Source organism: Pteropus alecto, unplaced genomic scaffold (assembly GCF_000325575.1).
Source record: "Pteropus alecto unplaced genomic scaffold, ASM32557v1 scaffold76, whole genome shotgun sequence".
NCBI classification, from domain to species: Eukaryota; Metazoa; Chordata; class Mammalia; order Chiroptera; family Pteropodidae; genus Pteropus; species Pteropus alecto.
This window is the reverse complement of record NW_006443138.1, coordinates 17,057,918-17,075,657: the sequence shown is the minus strand read 5'-3', so window position 1 is coordinate 17,075,657 and position 17,740 is coordinate 17,057,918. Positions and strand designations below refer to the sequence as shown.

At 33.9% G+C, this 17,740-nt stretch overlaps 1 protein-coding gene across 1 annotated transcript in view; it reads right to left on the bottom strand.

Moving 5' to 3' along the window:
- The window catches only part of TMTC2 (transmembrane and tetratricopeptide repeat containing 2), a 351,862-nt gene that overhangs the window by 3,499 nt on the left and 330,623 nt on the right, over positions 1–17,740 (bottom strand). The window lies entirely within an intron of this gene.

Below are 17,740 nucleotides of genomic sequence, written 5' to 3'. Positions count from 1 at the left end.
ATATATATATATATGTTATGTAGCACTAGCTTAATACAGGAGTTCCATCTCCAAATTCTCAGACATTAGTTACCAACAACAAAATTCCTTCCCAAGGGAGAAAATATTTTGCTTGCTATCTACAAATAAGGGCTGTTCTGCTCTTGTCTCATCCCTAAAACTTTCTGGCTAACATAGAGCAGCTAATATTTTGGCATATTTCAAATATCAGATAATACAAAGCATTTATTCTATGATTATGTTTTCATTTTACAGATGGTGTCAACTGTTAATTCTCCTGACAACTCTCTGATACAGCCTAAAATAATTCACAATTATTTTTATGCTTTAGTACTTTCACAATGCATGCATTTTTCAGCTGAATTCATGTGACTTCACTCTCTACTCTAAAAACAATTATAGTCAACCAAAACAATGCTGGGGTGAGGGTTGAATAGCTCAGAATAAACCAACTGGGAAAAGATGATTAGATTTAGACTTTAAGAGATTTGGATTTGAGTTCTTGCTCGACCTCTATGACCCTGGTGACATCTCCTAACATATCTGTGTCCCAATTCTTTCATTTATGAAATATTGAAATAACATCAACATTTTTATATGTTAGAAAGATATGAGAAAATAAATGTAGCACAGTACATGCACATAGTAGATACTCTACAAACGTCAAGTTCATTTTTCTTGTCTCATTTTTCTTGAGGTCTAGCACATGCATGTTTGTGATTTTATGTTGCTATATGTATTTTAAAATTTTCATTTCAATGGTTAGATAATATGTCTCTGGATGTATACCAAAATTCTAAGTACTCTACTACTGGCATTTCTCTCCAACTTTTCTACATCTTTTTTTTTTTTTTCTTTTCCAAAAACAGAGTTGCAAATATAAGCTATTTCTGACATTCAAAAACCTTTTGATCAGGATGACTCCACACTTATCAAGAAAAATACAGATGGTCAATATTGAATTTTAAACACCAATCCAAATAAAGATAGCTCTAAATTACATATGCAATGAATAACTCCACATTGGAAACCTAAAATAATGCCACTTGCTCTGTCTTCCTAAGAGAATTTTGTTATCACACCACCCCTTATTATCTTGAATCTAATGTCTAAACACATATCTGAATTATGTTTCCTCACGGAGTTTAGCACAACTCCCACTAAACAGCTATTAAACTGATGGTGAAGTGTATTCACAACCTGAATTACTAGAGATCCTAAATAGATAGAATGTTCAGACTTCTTCCTATCTTGAGTAGGAAGAAAGGAAATGGGGAGGAAAGACCACTCTTTACTCATCAGATATAGAAGAGGCTCAGTGACGAAGGCCCAGATGGTTCTGTGGGATAGTTATTTCTTAATCACTTTATTATCAAAGTGTCTGTACCTAAATATAATTGCAACTTAAGGGAATTATTAAAAGCACTTAGAGGTTATAGAGTCACACTGTCTAGGTTCCAATGCCACCCCAGAAATGTGTGCACTTGGACAAGTTGAGTGAGCATTTGAGACCTCAGTTTCTTCTAGAAATGGAATGATAACAATACTTGCTTCTTGGAGTTGTTGATATTATACGAGAATACAAAAACACTGTCTTTTTCCTCTTCTTTTTTGCTCTCCATTCCCTCATTATCTCTAAAACATAAAACAGAATCTTCTTGTCAGTGTGCCTGAACAAATACTGAACCTAGATGCCGAGGATTTGTGAACTGGCTTTACCTTTACTAGCATTGTAGCCTTTCTTAGGTTAAACCTGGAAGAGATGGATGTGAAAATAGTGATGAAATATACCAAGCCACATGAATAGGCTTTACTGTTATTACTAAATTACAGCCTGAGTTCTTCTGTCCTTGGAATACTTTTGAGTCGCCTCCCTATCATCAAATGATGAAAACAAACTTAATATTATTCTAAAAAGAATAAAGTTAGGAAGTTAAATCTGTTATCAAAATGAATCTGAATGCAAATTATAATAGTGTTTTAGAATTACTTTAATATTGCATTATTTATACTAGTATGTTACTCACTGAACAAAAATAATTAAAAAATGATATTATGAAATTAATTTGGAATAACAGATCTCATGCAAGATCACATATATTAATTGTGTTCCCTAAAGAATAAAAATCCAAGTAAACTGAAAATATGCATATTTAAGAACATCACTGAATATTTTTAAGCAACTATAGATTTCTATTTTCAGAGGAATCATTTTGGTTTGAATGTATCTGTTTTAATAAAGTAAAAAAAAGTCTTAAAAATCAATGAACATACATTAGGTAATGCTTATTAAAACATCACTATAGCTTCTTATTTGCATGAATGGAAAACTGAAGAAATTTGCACACACTGACGTGCTCAAATGTGACATATGCATCATTGCCTCAGGTAACTGCTTTGAAAGTGTCAATAATTAGTTTGACAAATAACTTTATGTATTTATTAAAAATTTATGAATAAAACTGGATATAGACTACTTTCTTTTGATATGGTTGTTTTCTCTCTTCAAAGACATAGGCTTTATCTTTTAAGCCTGTCATGTCTCCCCTCCATAGCAATCACATGGGTAGCTTAGTGAATGCCCATTGGACTGAATGCCTTCAGATTGTCTAGCCTTGCTACAAAAACTGTAGTTTGGGGAGCGGCATCAGCTTCACTTAGGAACTTGAGAGCAATACAGGATTTCAGGTGCTACCTACTGAATCGGAATCTGAATTTTAACAAGATCCCTATGTGCTTTGTATGCTCATTAAATTCGAGAAGCATTGTTCTAGAGGTTATTTCCAGATCCTGGATTATATCATTTTATAGCTTTTAAAATGAAGTTTCTTATAAGAGAATGAAATTCTTATAGAACAAAATATATCAGATCAAATGTCTATCCTTTCATAAAATAATATTCTTCTCTTGGTCACGCAATTATTGAAGGTAGTAAGTGTTCAAATGAAACTATTAACAGAGCCATAAATGACTAAATATTGTTAGACAGAAGAAGAGGTAATAAAAAGCCTTTCCATAATCAAATAAGAGCATGGAAATTTTCCTAAACAGACTTAAACATTATCTGGCTGTATAACTGAAATTCAAGAAGTCCAGGTGACTAGTTGTCTGATTACTTATTGGGTGTCATTGCCGCTTGCCAGCCATGACTCATAGGCTGGGGAACAGAAACCCAACTACAACTGTTGATGTCTTCCCTCACACACATCCTTTTTTATTGAAGACAGCTGATGATATTTTCAGCATGTTAACAAAGGCAGTCAGTAGCTTGCAATCCAGTAACACGGGGATTGTGGCTCCATACAACAAATGACACCGCCTCCTACTTCACAGACTAGAAAGGAGAACCAGACCTTTCTTGCTTCCTTGAAGAGAACAGATGCTTCACATCAAAGAGGCTGACTGGCAGCCATACTGAGGCAACAAATGACGTCTTTTTCAAGTCTCTAGAGAATTACGCCTTTATTGTTACTTTACTGTGATCTTTGGCTTATTTCTTCGACATTGGAGGATATACGCAAAATTAAAATAATAGATGTATACTGAGGTGTGGTAGAGTATAGGCAAGATAATGAAAGTCTGGTCCTTGTTTAATGCCCTTGAGGGACCCAAGGATCCCAGCTGAGCTTACAGGGTCTCCTGAGCACACAGGATTGGAAGACAAAGTCATTGTCCTGGTCTTTGTCTGTTATATAGTCTTGGAAAGAAATCTATGGAAGAGAAATAGTGAGACCATACAGAGATTTTGGATTGGGAGCTCATGTTTCTGTTGGAAACAGGACTAAACTGTAGAACTTTGAATGGAGGACTTGGGTGGGGCCTAGAAAAATAAAAGCTTGGTTGAAATGTTCTGACTAAACAGGAGTCTGGCACCCACACAGTAACTGGGTTCTCTGCCACCCACTGGTGCTTGTGACCATTCCCTTTTACAAAGGCAAATCAAGAGACAAGGTATGAAAAAGGTGGACCAAGATAATACATCAATATTTCTAATTTTATAAAAATATTTATTTCTATTTAAAGTTTTGCTGAAATTATCCATATAGCTGTACATTTACTATTATATGAACTAATTAACTTTTAAGGAAGAATGTCTTAAGTTATCCTTACTCAGCTATTAATTAATGCACTACATATATTTGGGATGTTTTCACGATAACTACCTTTAATTTCTCTTCTGAATATAATTTGCAAATATATCCCCTTCTGAATATAAAATGAGTTTATACAGTGTGATATTTTTAATGGAGTCTCACTCTTTTTCAAATAGTTACTAAATAACTTGATGAAGGCTACATACTTCCATTCAACTGTATTCAGTTGAAACTGCTTACCCAATTGAATTTACTGGAGGAGTAACTGTACTATGATGCTTAAAAATTAATGGTATAAACTTTAAAGAAAAATATTCCTAAATAGGGTTTTTATGCAGAAATTTAAAGGTCCTCTTTGAATTGATTGTGCCTTGTACATGGCAGATATTTAATAAATGATTACTGAAAAAGTTTTTAAGATCATCTCTCAGGCTTATGAAAAAATGTATACTATGGACTGAAACAAAGTTAGGTACCTATTTCTCTTAGTTCCAAATTCAGTCCTCTTCCTTTGTCTCAATGGTCCAATGCCAAGCTAGAAACCTGACTAAATTATCCTTGATTCCTTATTCCTACATACACACAAATGTATATACATCCAATTGTTAAGTCTTGGCAACTTAACCCCAAATCTCTCATATACTCTGTCCCTTTTTCTCAACTTGGTTTCAGCTCTAATCATTTTCTCTTGGATTATTTAAATAAAATTATTTTGATGGACAAAAAGAAAAATTGAACGGGCAGCGGAACTGATTGATGATGATGGATTAAAACTTATAAGGACAATTAAAGCTCCCAAACATTCCTGAACTTCCCAATCCTCCCAAGAAAAAGACTATTCTGAAGTTGGTATTTATAAGTCCAGTGTATGTTTTACACTTTTATTTTTCGTGTACCTATAATAAATCCATAATATTATACATTCATAAGATTTAAGTTTATAAATTTGTCATTATCTTTCACGAGATGCCATCTTGCCAAACACGCAACTGGAACTTGACTTTAATTTTTGAACTTGAAGTTTTGCTCATCATTTTTGTTTTTCAATATTATCCATGTTGATATATGTAACATTTAGTTCTTTAACATGAGTTCCATTGAATGACTACCATTCTCTTAAGGATCAACATATGAGAGTGGAATTGCTAGATCACTGGGGATTTTTGACTTTGCCAGATATTGCCAAATTGCTCTCAGTGTGGTTGTATCAAAATGCATCCACATCAACATGTGACAGGGGTCTCTTTATTCCATATCCTTAATAACACTTAGTACTATCTGACTTTAAGTTTTACAAATTGAAAGTTGTAAAATAGTATGCTATTCTGTGCTTACTTTCTTTTTCTTGATTACTAGAGAGGCTAGTAACATTTTCATACATATAAGAGCTTCTTATATTTTCTCTTCAGTGAACCATCTCTTCTTTAATATTTGGAAAGAATAAGTTTTGTAAGGGTTGTCACCTACACAGTGATATATGAAAGGTACTTACACAGAGCTCCCATTACCTCAAAACAGCCCCTAAACAGGATTGTCTGGCCCGGTGTTTTCCTGGTCAGAGTCACTTTCCCAAGACTGACAACCATATAACCACTGTTTCTAAGATGAACAATCTTTTATATACAAAATGAAAGATCCCTGATATAGGCTCACTTTCAATGTGGGTGAGAGGATGATGATAGAAATCTGGACAGCCAGAGAGTGGGCTGTAGATAGGGGCTGCAAGATCCACAAAAATATCCCACAGTAACTGTGGGGAATCATGGACTATATTATGAGGGAGAAGGATGGCGGCTCTTAGCTAACTAGCATACAGAACAGACTTTTCTTTACGGCTTGCTTCTCTTTCTTTATCCGGATCTCCTTGCTTTCTGGCTTTCTTCTTAGTTCCCTTTCTCAGGGACAGTAAGAAAATTTAAGATGAACAGTATATTTCATATTCTCCCTCTCTTTACCACCCTCCATTTTCTACTGCAATGCCTAGTTAACATCTCATCTCATTCCTAAATTCTATCAGACTCCTATTCTTCTCCCCCACCTTCAATTTCTTCCTTACTCCAATCTATCTCCCATCCAACCAAATTTCTTTCTTAAACACCTGTGCCTAAAGAGAAGAATCCAGACTCTTCAGCCCAGTACTAAGAAACCCTTTACACCTTGGCACTCAAAATAAGGCCCCGTATACTTCTGCATGAGCCACGTGAAGCTTCTAATTCTCCCATGTGATATTTCAAGCATTAATTTCTTATCAGAGTGCTATTCTGACAAAGCTCTTCTTTCATTCTCTGTTCAACAAACTTCTCATTTTTAAAATGAGTTTAGCCATCTCTGATTCATAGCTTACTTCTCTATGTTCCCATAATACTGTCTACAAACATTGATTGCAAAACTTATACCACAATGAATTATATCCACTTGTTTTAAGTGTCTGTCTTCTTTGCTGGAAGGTGAGACAGACAGTGAATTTATTTTAACCGTCTTTATAGTGCTAGTGCTAGGTTCTGGCATATAAAAGAAACTTTCAATAAATACTTGCTGAAAGAAAAAAAAATGTGTATGGTTTAGCAGAAAGATTAGCAGAAAGAGCTGCCCTAGGAGAGGTAAATTCTAGCCCAATCTCAATGTAACTTAATAAATATTTATTAAGCACCTATTATATGTCAAGGTTGCTACCAGATTCTCTAGATACGTGGCGAACAAGAACAGTGTATATTTTTAAAGTGTATGTGGCTTTAGCTAACTTTAATTGCACACTTGGCATTTACCACAAACTATTAGAAGCTACACATTATCTCGTTTATGTTCCTCAGACTTATGAGGTAGATGAAACTATCAATCATGCTTTGTCCTAAGCATCATAGGGGATTGCACAGATGAAGGATTCACTGCCTTCGAGGAGTTTATAGTCCAGTGCATGAATACGAATTCTTCTACTGCAAAGAAGACTCAGACATGTCTGCAGAGAAGATGTTAAGACTGATCTGTGCAGGAAAAGGATAACTATTTCCTTATGGGTGTGAGGCTATTAGAAAAAATGTATTATCAGGTTGCTTCAAGTCTTTTACTCTTCCAAAAAGAGAACAATCTTTTGAAATACCTTTTGAAATTGGTGGGTCATATAAAAGTCAATTTATTACTTTTTAAAAGCGATTTTAGCAAACTACTGAGAGTAGAGCCAACAGTGGAGAGAAACTCTAATAAAGAAGAGTGGATTTCAATTAGTTTGAAGATTTAAATGTCAGTAGTGATACCATGATATTAACCCTTTTGAGACCTAACCAATAATTGAAAAAAAAATCTTATTAAAAATGAAGTATTAATGATCTTTCACAAATTTCTATGATGAAACAAAAACCCATAAGCAATGCATTGCTCCCAAATCAGAAATGATAGTTCTTTGTAGTCATATTTTCATATTTTGAATAAAGTATCTCTGCAAAAAAGATTTACCAAACTGTACATACAGTATGAGAAAACAACACAGGAAATCTAGCAATGGCAAGGCAAACTCTGATAGATAATAGAAATGAGTTATTTTGATTGTCAGTTTCAAAAGAGTATTTGTGTTTTTGAAATAGCTTTGAATAAAACAAAACAGATATAGGTGACAAGCAAGACACAACACTGTATTAAGGGCGCAGTTTCAATTTGTCAATGAAACAGTTTATCCTGCGTGCTCAATCCTCCTTCCTACATCTGCCCCATCCCAGTTGGTGTTACGAGAACATTCATTTACCTTTTATGATGGGTGCGAGTACCGCAATGTGGAGTACTATTCATTTCTACAGCAATCAAAATGCCAAAAGCTGTGGTTAAAGGGACAGCAAACACCGATAGTAACAGGGTCATTTCAAAGGGGGTGGTTATTTCTAACGGAAAGTATATCTACTCAATTAAGAATATGACCTAAAAAATTATTCTTCATTGAGATGATCTTATTTCAAAGATAAATTTTCCCGATGTCCTTAGTTTCACAAGAACATCTCTCACATAACCCAAATGGAAAACCTAGATCTGGATCGTCTACTTTTCACTCATAAAATGCAATTGGTATTTTATTTGTGATTTGAAATAAGCAAATAGTTCATCATTTGCAGTACAACTATTAAATTTCTACATAAGAAAATATGTGGTGACTTAAAATGCATGCAGATTAGAAAAATAAAAACAAGTAGAATTTATTGAAGGTTGAAAACACTGAAGGAAAAATGTTTAGAAAAAAATCTGTATGACAGTCAAATATCATCTATATCTCTAAAATATCCATAGCTTTCTGCCATTCTTATCTAGATAGCTTCTACAAAAACCTGCATCATCTTCTTTTCTTTTATTTTCTTGTTTCTAGTCCAAATATGATTTAAGCAACATAATTCAGTCTACACTCTATTCATTTCTTTTTAGCATGAAGGGGAGGGAGGAACATATGCATGCTTTCGCAATCATAATCATATTACACAGAAGGATTTCCAGCTGTACAGACCATCCAAGTGTGTATGTGTGAAGCGTGAGTTTGAATATATTTAATAAAATGATTGCTCATTCCAAGGAGTTGAAATATGTCACTGGAATAATCATGTTGTTATTAAAATATATTTCAAGAGGTATGATGGAAGTCGATATTTGGGCTTATAATATTTAAGAACGCAATTGTCATGGAAAATAGAAGAAGAGAGCTAATTTGGGGAGGGAGCAGGTCTATTTTGCTATGCAAATTGATAATCTGATAAAAAATGCAGTACAGCAAGAGGAATAGCTATACTATATGAAAAAATCAAAATTAAACCGGAGTAAAACTCATCAGAAACCATGACAATCAAATTCAGGAAGTAATTTTAAACCTATGTACATTGTTTTTCCAATTGACTTCTACATTTGCCAATAAATATCTTTGATTTGATGGAGCTCAGTGAGAGATACTAGTTTGCATATTTTAGAAATGATAGATTTGTTCCTGAAGAGAACTTATCGAAAAATATTCATTTTTTAAATTATATAAATGAGCATGTCAGAGACCTGAAAGCAATGGATTAAAATAAAATTTAGGTTAGACATACACACTGTGAAGCCTTTTTTTCCCCAAAGCAGATGGGTACCATGATACGAATAAGCAGGATTAATCCAACAGTGACGGCATCATTCAGAGCAATCACTTTTCAACATCACATTAGATGGCAGCCACTGTCCACCCACAGAATAAACAAATGTGTTTCATTGAGAGAATTCACCACAGGCTTGCTGAAAGCAATAACTGGAAAGTTTTGTGAATGATCTGAGTTAGGATGATCAGGTCAAAAATAACAAGCAGGAGCAGCAAGCAATTCTTCCAAAAACTATAAATCTTTCCAAGGACTAAAAATAAAATGTAAACACACTGTCCGATGCATGGCATTTTATTTGCACTTTTATAAGGCCAAGACTTTGTTGATACATACTTGGAAAAATAATGATGCAAGGTCTTCGCACATCATTTCAGAAAATATTCCATTAGGACACACCAATCAAGGTGAAGCCATGCTATACTCCAAGCCATTACACTTGCCAGTGTCACACCTGCTGAAAATGTAAAAATAAACATGGCTTGCGTATATCTAAACCCATGGAAAATCAAGAGAGGTTTAGTGGCAGAACTGCCCCTCACATACGCTCACATATCAGACTCAAAATCTCTACATTCAATTGCACATTTTGCCTATCTTTCTGAAATGTATATATCTGAAACCACCATATTCAGACTGTGTCAATCACCTAATGTGAAGCCTGTAGTCATCACATTTTTATATCTATAAGAATGTTTTAAAGACTGGCTTGATGACATTTGTTTGCATAATAGCTTCCAAAACCATATATATTACAGATTTTGTATTGCCTTTACCTACTCTAGCAATGTTTTACCTCTTCTCTCTACTTCTGAAAATGCAATACCCTTACTTTCTTGCCTCCCTTCTTTGGTCTAACCTGTTAAAATAAAACAAGGAAGCAAGCAGGCGAATAACAAGCAATCAATAAAGCAATCACCCAGACACAGAATCCAAGTAACTGCTGGCCTCAAATATATTTATTGGACACTTATTCACCCATATATCACTAATAACAACCCAAATGATTTGAAAAGGAAGGTAGAACAAAATAAATTATTTTGGACCCAGTGATTAATTCTTATATGCTAACTCAGACCTCTTAGACTCATCTTCAATACTGAAGTCAAGAACCATAACAATTATGTAGTACGTGGCAAACATGTTTACAAAATCACAAAGTAATACATTTTTACCTACTCAAAAAACATGTTTGTATTGGCAATGCCACAACCTCAAATAGATCTGATATTTGTCTACAGGAAAACTTGACCACATATCACCTCTACCTATAATTCACGTCTGAACAAGCAAAACAAAAAGAACTTCTCTAGAAGTATAAGAAAAGGCAAATCTTTTCAATTCATTTGTGAAAGAAACCAGAGGCAATATGTTTTTCTGTTATTACATATTGGTTATTCTTAAAACACAGTATGTTATGCATACTTGACTAACTAATTAAACTGTAGGCCATTTGTCTCATAAATGCTTAATGTCCATTACATATAATAATTAAATTGAAATTCAGTGTCTTGAAATGGCTCACAGAAATTAAGCTATGCTCTAATGCCTATAATTTAACACTTATATTTACTTTGGTCAAAGACAGAAGTTTAAGAACTTTGTTAACTTCTTTGATTCATCCAAGAGAGGTAGGAATTAAATGGTAATTATGAAGGCAATTTATAATTGAAAATTAAGTCCTGGATGCTGAGTGAGCATGATCCTTTACAGTGGCCATGTGAAAGGAGAGTCTCCAGTAGAGAAGCAGGTGCCTAATCTGTACGATTATTTAATACCAGATCCTGGAAAACCAGTGAGACAGGAAGCGTGGCCATCCCAAGAAAAGGAGGATCAATTAATTAAAATATCTCTTACTGACTAGCTGTTAAATCAATGTGATTTAGGGAGGATGAAAAGAAATTTAATAACATTGAAATAATAAAATTTTTAATGAGTCACCAAGGAGCTTTTTGTAAGCCGCAAATAGTTAAAATGATATCTGTCCTCTTATCTCTGACTATAATTTCTAAAATAAATTTGAGTTCTTTGATTATCTCCTCCCTTATAGACAAATTTGTTTACTTCCTTTTAAAATATAATTTGTTCATTCAGTCATTCATTTAATTATTGAGTACCTACATTGAGAATTCAGCAGTAAACAAAAGTTAAAAATACCAGGACTCGTGGAGTTTGTATTCTCTTCATAAGCTGTATATGAAGAGATACATAAACACAAAAAATAAATAAAATATATAGTATATTATATGGTGATACATGATAGAGTACAAAATACAGCAAAGAAAGGGTTTAAGGAATGTATGTGAGGTAAGACTTTAACAAACTACAATCTGTGGGTTATATCTGGCCCTCTACTGGCCCATTTAAAATTTTTTAAATGGTTTGAAGCACTCAAAAGGAATAAAATTCCACCATGGCACATGAAAATTAGATAAAATTCAAATTTCAATGTCTATAAATAAAGTTTTGTTGGAACATAGCTACACTCTATCACGTATGTGTTGGCTATGGCTGCTTTCATGGTACAATGGCACAGCTTAGTAGTTGAGATAAGAGACCTTATGGCTGCAAAACCTAAAATATTTACCATCTGTTTGCTGAACTCTGGTTTACAATATTAAATAGGGAGACCTGGAAAGGTCTTAGAAGAAGATAGCATCTGAATAAAGAACTGAAGGAGGTAAGAGGGTAAGCTGTACAAGGAGTGCCATGATCTGACTTATTCTTTAAATGCTGTATTGAAAGTAGACTAAGGAAAGAGTTGATTTCAGTATTAGAGGTCAGAAGTGATGTTGATGTCCTTGACAAGGACAGCAGCAATAGAAGTTGGCTTCTGTAACGAGAAGAATGAAGTGATTCACTACAATGGGAAAGACCATGGGAGGAGAAGGTATGAAAAGATCAGAAGCCTGGTTTTAGACTAGTAACTTGAAGGGTCTCCACAAATGGAGATACTAAATAGACAATGGAGTGATTAGTCTGGAGTCCAAAAAAGAAATCTTATCTAGAGATATGAATTTGGGAGCCATCAGTGTATTAATACATTTAAAGCCACAAGAGAGGATGAGATCTGTGAGAGAGTGAATATACAGAGAAGAGTGAATTAGGTCAAGGAAAGAGAAAAATATCAAGGTTAGGAGCTTGGTGGATGAGAAGGAACTGACCAAGGGGATAAAGAATAAGAGGGACCAGAGTTCAGGGGTAGCAGAGGGAGGGCATTTTGGAAACCAAGTGAACAGTGTTTCCAGGAGAAATGAGTAACCATCTGTGTCAAATGCTACTGATAGAACAAGTAAAATTAGAAGTGAGAACAAATGGTATTAATGTTTTGAGTGTTGTTCTGGTAATTCTGACAAGAGCAATTTTGGTGACATCATTGGACAAAAAGCCTGTTTGGAGCATGTCCAATAGAAAATGGAAAGTTTTGCTATAAAGGAAAGAAGAAAATGGAGTGGTAGCTAGAGGCAGAAATGGGCTCGAGAGGCTTTTTGTGTTTCAATTTTGGGAGAAATAACATAATGTTTAAATGCTGATGGGAAAAATTTCATGGAGGAAAATTTTGTTAATATAAGAAACAGAGACAAAGAAACAGGAGAGGGAAAGGGAGAGTAATTTAACTGTATGAGTAATGTCCTTAGATAGTCAACAACCGAGGAATCTAGTAAAGAAATGAAGAAGTTGGTTTGAGCTAGAAGTATGGATATTTTATACATAACGAAAGGAGAAAAGATAGCATTTGAAGACACAGATGCTAATAGATAGATGTGGTGATGGAAACTTGTAGAAATTCTCTGTGATTGCTATTGATTTTATTATGTGCTGTTGGTCAAATTAGCATTCCTTCTTAGGTAAGTTTTCTTTCTGGCTGCTATTAGGTTATCATCTTGTCTCTGATATTTTATAATATTACCATGCTGGGCCTAGGTATAGATTTCTATTTATTCATTTATTCAATTTGGGATATATTGTGCTGTGTATCTTCTAATCATCCTAGAAAATTCTGGAATATTCATCACTTTACTTTCTACTCCTTGGGCTCTGAATAGATATTAGATCTTCTCATTGTATCCTCTAGTTTTCTTAATTTCTCTTTCATATTCCCCATTTTCTTTCCTGTGTGGCATCCTAGGTAATTTGCTCACATACATCTTCAATTTTACTAATACTCTCATTTGTAGCTAATCTAACCATTGAGTTTGACTTCGATAATTATTTTCCTTTCCAGATCAGTCTAATATCCATCTTTTTAAATATTTCATTCAGAGCATTTTATATTCTGTTTCTGACAATTTCAACATCTGTAGTCTTTGGAGGTCTATATATTTTGTTTCTGCTGACTCTTATCCATAGTGATTACTTCCTTGTGGTCTTAGTGACCTTGGAGTTTTCTTTAATTAATTGCTTGAACTTAATCTGAGGAAGCCAGCAGGCCTGAATAGGGGAGGCTTTTCTCTAGAGAGGATTTGTGTCTGCCTCTGAAAACTGCCAAAAGAGTCTACCAACCTAAAACCATCACATTCCTCCTTGAGGGTCTTGACTCAATTACAGGCTCTGCTTCATCACATTGGTGCAGGCACACGGTTCATCAGCTTAAACACGTGGCTGTTACTGTACTCCATGCTCAGGATAACTTCTACAGGTGACTCCCACTTAGGACCCTAAAATCCAGCTTGAAGTTGTTTTCTTTCTCTTTTTGTTCTTCACTCCACACCCTCTTTGGAAGAGTGTTTCTTTTGTCCCTCTTGAAAGCCTGAAAGCATGTCAGGAGGACATTATTCTATCCTCTACATGGGGAGAGAATCTCTGTGTTCTGCTGTACTGACAGAAGTATAAGTCTTTGTGGTTATAAAAGTCATTGAAATGTTGACAGTTTTAGGAGTTGACTTCAAAATATGAAAGTGACATATTAATGAAGAATTGGTCAACAACCATTATGAAGTCTGCATCGTGTGTATAAGACCATTCTAAGGAACAGGGGGAGTCAAAAGGAAAGTGAATTTTGCTCTCAAAATGTTTTCAAACTCAAGAGAAGGAAGGAAGTGGCAAATACAGATAAGCAACATAAATAGACACATACAAACAGCTAATGAAACACTTTGACATCCTCCTGGAATGTTATCCACTTCTGGCAGTACTCCACTTTGTTTAGCTTACAATTGAGAACCACTACAAAACCCACGGTTTATTTAACAGAAGTATGTAGCACTTTTCTATAAAGAACACTTATCACACGCATGACCATTTTGCATTTGACACAACCCCTTTCTTATATTTCAGGGGAATTTCAGTTTGAAATTATGTTGTCAGCAGAGCAATTCTACCTCTTTCCAGGAGGAAGTCCAATTTTATCCTCACAAAATAAGAAGAAAGAAATTTGCTTTTCTTTGTCTAGTTTCTCCCTTTATCAGTAAGCATCAAATTACAGTAGAGTAGCAAACACCACTACATCACAGACCAAACATATTTGTTCCTTTCTACACTTATACAAAGAGTAAAAATTAATGTACCTTACACGTTGCTAGGGCTCATGTTTACAGGATGGATGAGGGTCTGGTGTGCCTAATTTCCCTGCTTTCTATGCCAAATCAAACTTTTTCTCATGTTGGCACAAATGCACCCGCAGGCATACATGCACTCTAAGGGCCTGAAAGTGGCAAAGGTCTACTAAGCTGTAAGGAGCTAATGTCAATATGTAAGCTAGTCATCTATGGATCATCGTCAACTACAATGTTTTGGAATTACCTTTGTGATAATATTCATTTGTTACCTGCATTCTAAACATGCAATTTCCCTAGTGAAAACTGCATTAGCTGGTTGTTAAACATGGCATGACAAATTGTTTTCATTCTTGGTATAATAATTTGTTAGAACTGCATTTTATGTAAAGACCCTAGACCTTCTTTAGTCTTAATGACTTAATGGGTCAAAAGTCTGTCTTATGTTAATTATACTATACATATCTTACATTTCCTCTTTACTTCAAAATTTTCCAAAGCACATATCCTTATATGATGTCATTTGATCCCTGTGATGGATGATGAAGAATTAAGTTGTTCAAAGGCAACAAAATCAGTAATCAGTATTTTGGGGTCCAAAATCCAATGCTCTCCACTCTATTTCCTCTCCTCTTTCTACTCTACTATTCCAAATTATTATGATGTTAATACAGTGGTTGTTTTCATTTTGGTAAACATCAGGAGTGATTCACAATGTTTGCCACAAGCATTTGGATAGATTGTATTGACAAATCCTATATCTACAATTTAAGGGCATAAAGCTAACTGAAAGATGAAGAAAATGAGAGGCATAGGTATTGACAGATAGAGAAAATCGATTTGTGTACCAACATGAATTTTTCATGATTTTCTGAAACACACTAAAAAGTATTTGGGGCCTACGAAATTATTCTTAATTTAACCTTTATTTCTTGCTTCTTGTACTCTAAGAATGAAAATAAATCAATATCTACTTGAAGAAACACAAAACTTTTATCTTTACAATTGACAATTTATCTTTACAATTTACATTGCTCACAACAGTAGTGTTAAAACTATAATACTTAGATATTTAAGAAATAAAACACTGCTGTCCAAGATTATTTAATCACACCAAATAGTCTACTAAAGTTTTATCTATGAATGCAAAATAATGTCATAAGCAATCATATTAAATGCCTGTGTTATTTCATTTATCAAGTCCTATTGAGTGAAGACTGATTAAAAATGTAATCAACTTGTTTTTAGCTAGCCACAGAAGTACGAGAAAAACTACATTTACAAAACATGAACTGCAATACTGCTAAAACAATCCAATAATAAAATAATTTGTTAATCAATTAACATTTAGGATGTACAATGCTTACTTTCTGGGGGACGTTTCCACAGGTTTTGTAATAGCTACTTTAGAATTTATTAGGTGTTCTAAGTGGAAAAATTATCTTAATTGCAGCTCATTCTTCCTAGCATGTTAGTCAGAAAAAAAAAAAGAGTTACAGATAAGTAAGATACAGAATAGCCCCACATATACTATTTGTTTAGGGAGAATTACAATAGGATTTTTCTACAAGCTGTTTTATCTACATAATTACATTTTGTTCATTCTTTCCTGACAATAACAAAAAGACTTCAGATTATAAGGGTACTGATAAACTTACTTCCAAATGAGAAGGAAAGGTTTTCAGATATAACAAAGCCATATACATCTCTCCAAAATGGCAAGTGGAGACAGTTTTGAGTTAACAATAGGAAGACCTTGACTTTAATTCTCATGTTAGCATTTACTACCTGTATGACTTTGGGAAAATTATCCAACATTGTTGAGTCAGTTTCCTAAATACAAAAACAAAAACAAAACAAAACAAAAAAAACTGCAAAAATAGCTGTCATTCTTCTTATTGGTATTATGAGGAATAAGTAATAGAGTAGGTATACAAACACTTAGCAAAACTGTAGAACTCTAAAGAAATATGAGACATTATTTTATAGCATGTTACCAAAGAAAAGCTGTAATATTTCAGTGGTAATGTGCAAACTTCCAGGTGATGCTTCCTCAATGAGGAAAAAAATTTGATCAAGGATGAAAATATATTATTTATAAGAGTAAGATAGCCCAAAGCTGGAAGAAAAGCAACAACATTTATTTCGTTTAATTTGTGAAATATAAGTTCTATTTTGTAAATTCTTTAGTTGAAGAACCATAATAGACCTTGGTGAATCTCTCATCTGGCTTACTCTCAAAAGGCATCTGAGGAGATATAAATATCTCTGCATAGAGCATCTATACAAATATATTTCTTTTTCCTTCCTAATGGTGGAGGAATTTGGACTCTGAGAAAAACTAAAATATGTTAATAGAAGCATAAGGAAATTCAAAACAGCATATGCTTAAACTTTGACTCTAAATCACAAGTGAACTTTTAAAATCTAAAATGAGGAAACTGAGTGGATATTGTCCAGTAAGAAATTTATTAGAAAAAAAATTAAACTGCACTCATTTGTTTGCCTATGGAGTTATTTCTATTTAGTTTGGAAAATCTCATTGCTATTATAAATCTTTCCCATAAATCCCAAAGAATAACACCTACTGTGTAAGAAAAATGAATTAAATTAAGCTTTTAGTCAAGAAATTAGAAACTCCCTGGAAAACAGATGGGAAAGGAGAATATGTCATATTTCAGTCTTTTGTAAAGTAGGTAAATGAAAAAAAAATTGAATCTTTATAGGCGGGTATTGATGTTAAGAGAAACTGGGGGGGGTGTTAAGGGGAAAAATCATTCTCAGAAACAGAAATAAATTTCTCTCTCTTAGTACAGCATATTCATTAAAAGAATTTAGAAAAGAGATATAGCATAATCTGTCGAAAGTCATTAAAAGGATATAACATACCATAATTTATATAACAAGTCTTCTCAGTGGGTATTTAGGTTGCTTTCTACTTCCTTTGCTATTGGAAACAATAGTGTAGTACACGGAAATATTTGATATAAATTTTCAAGGACAAATTCATGAGGCCAGGGAGAACAGAATATATAGACAGAAGAGTTTCAAAGGA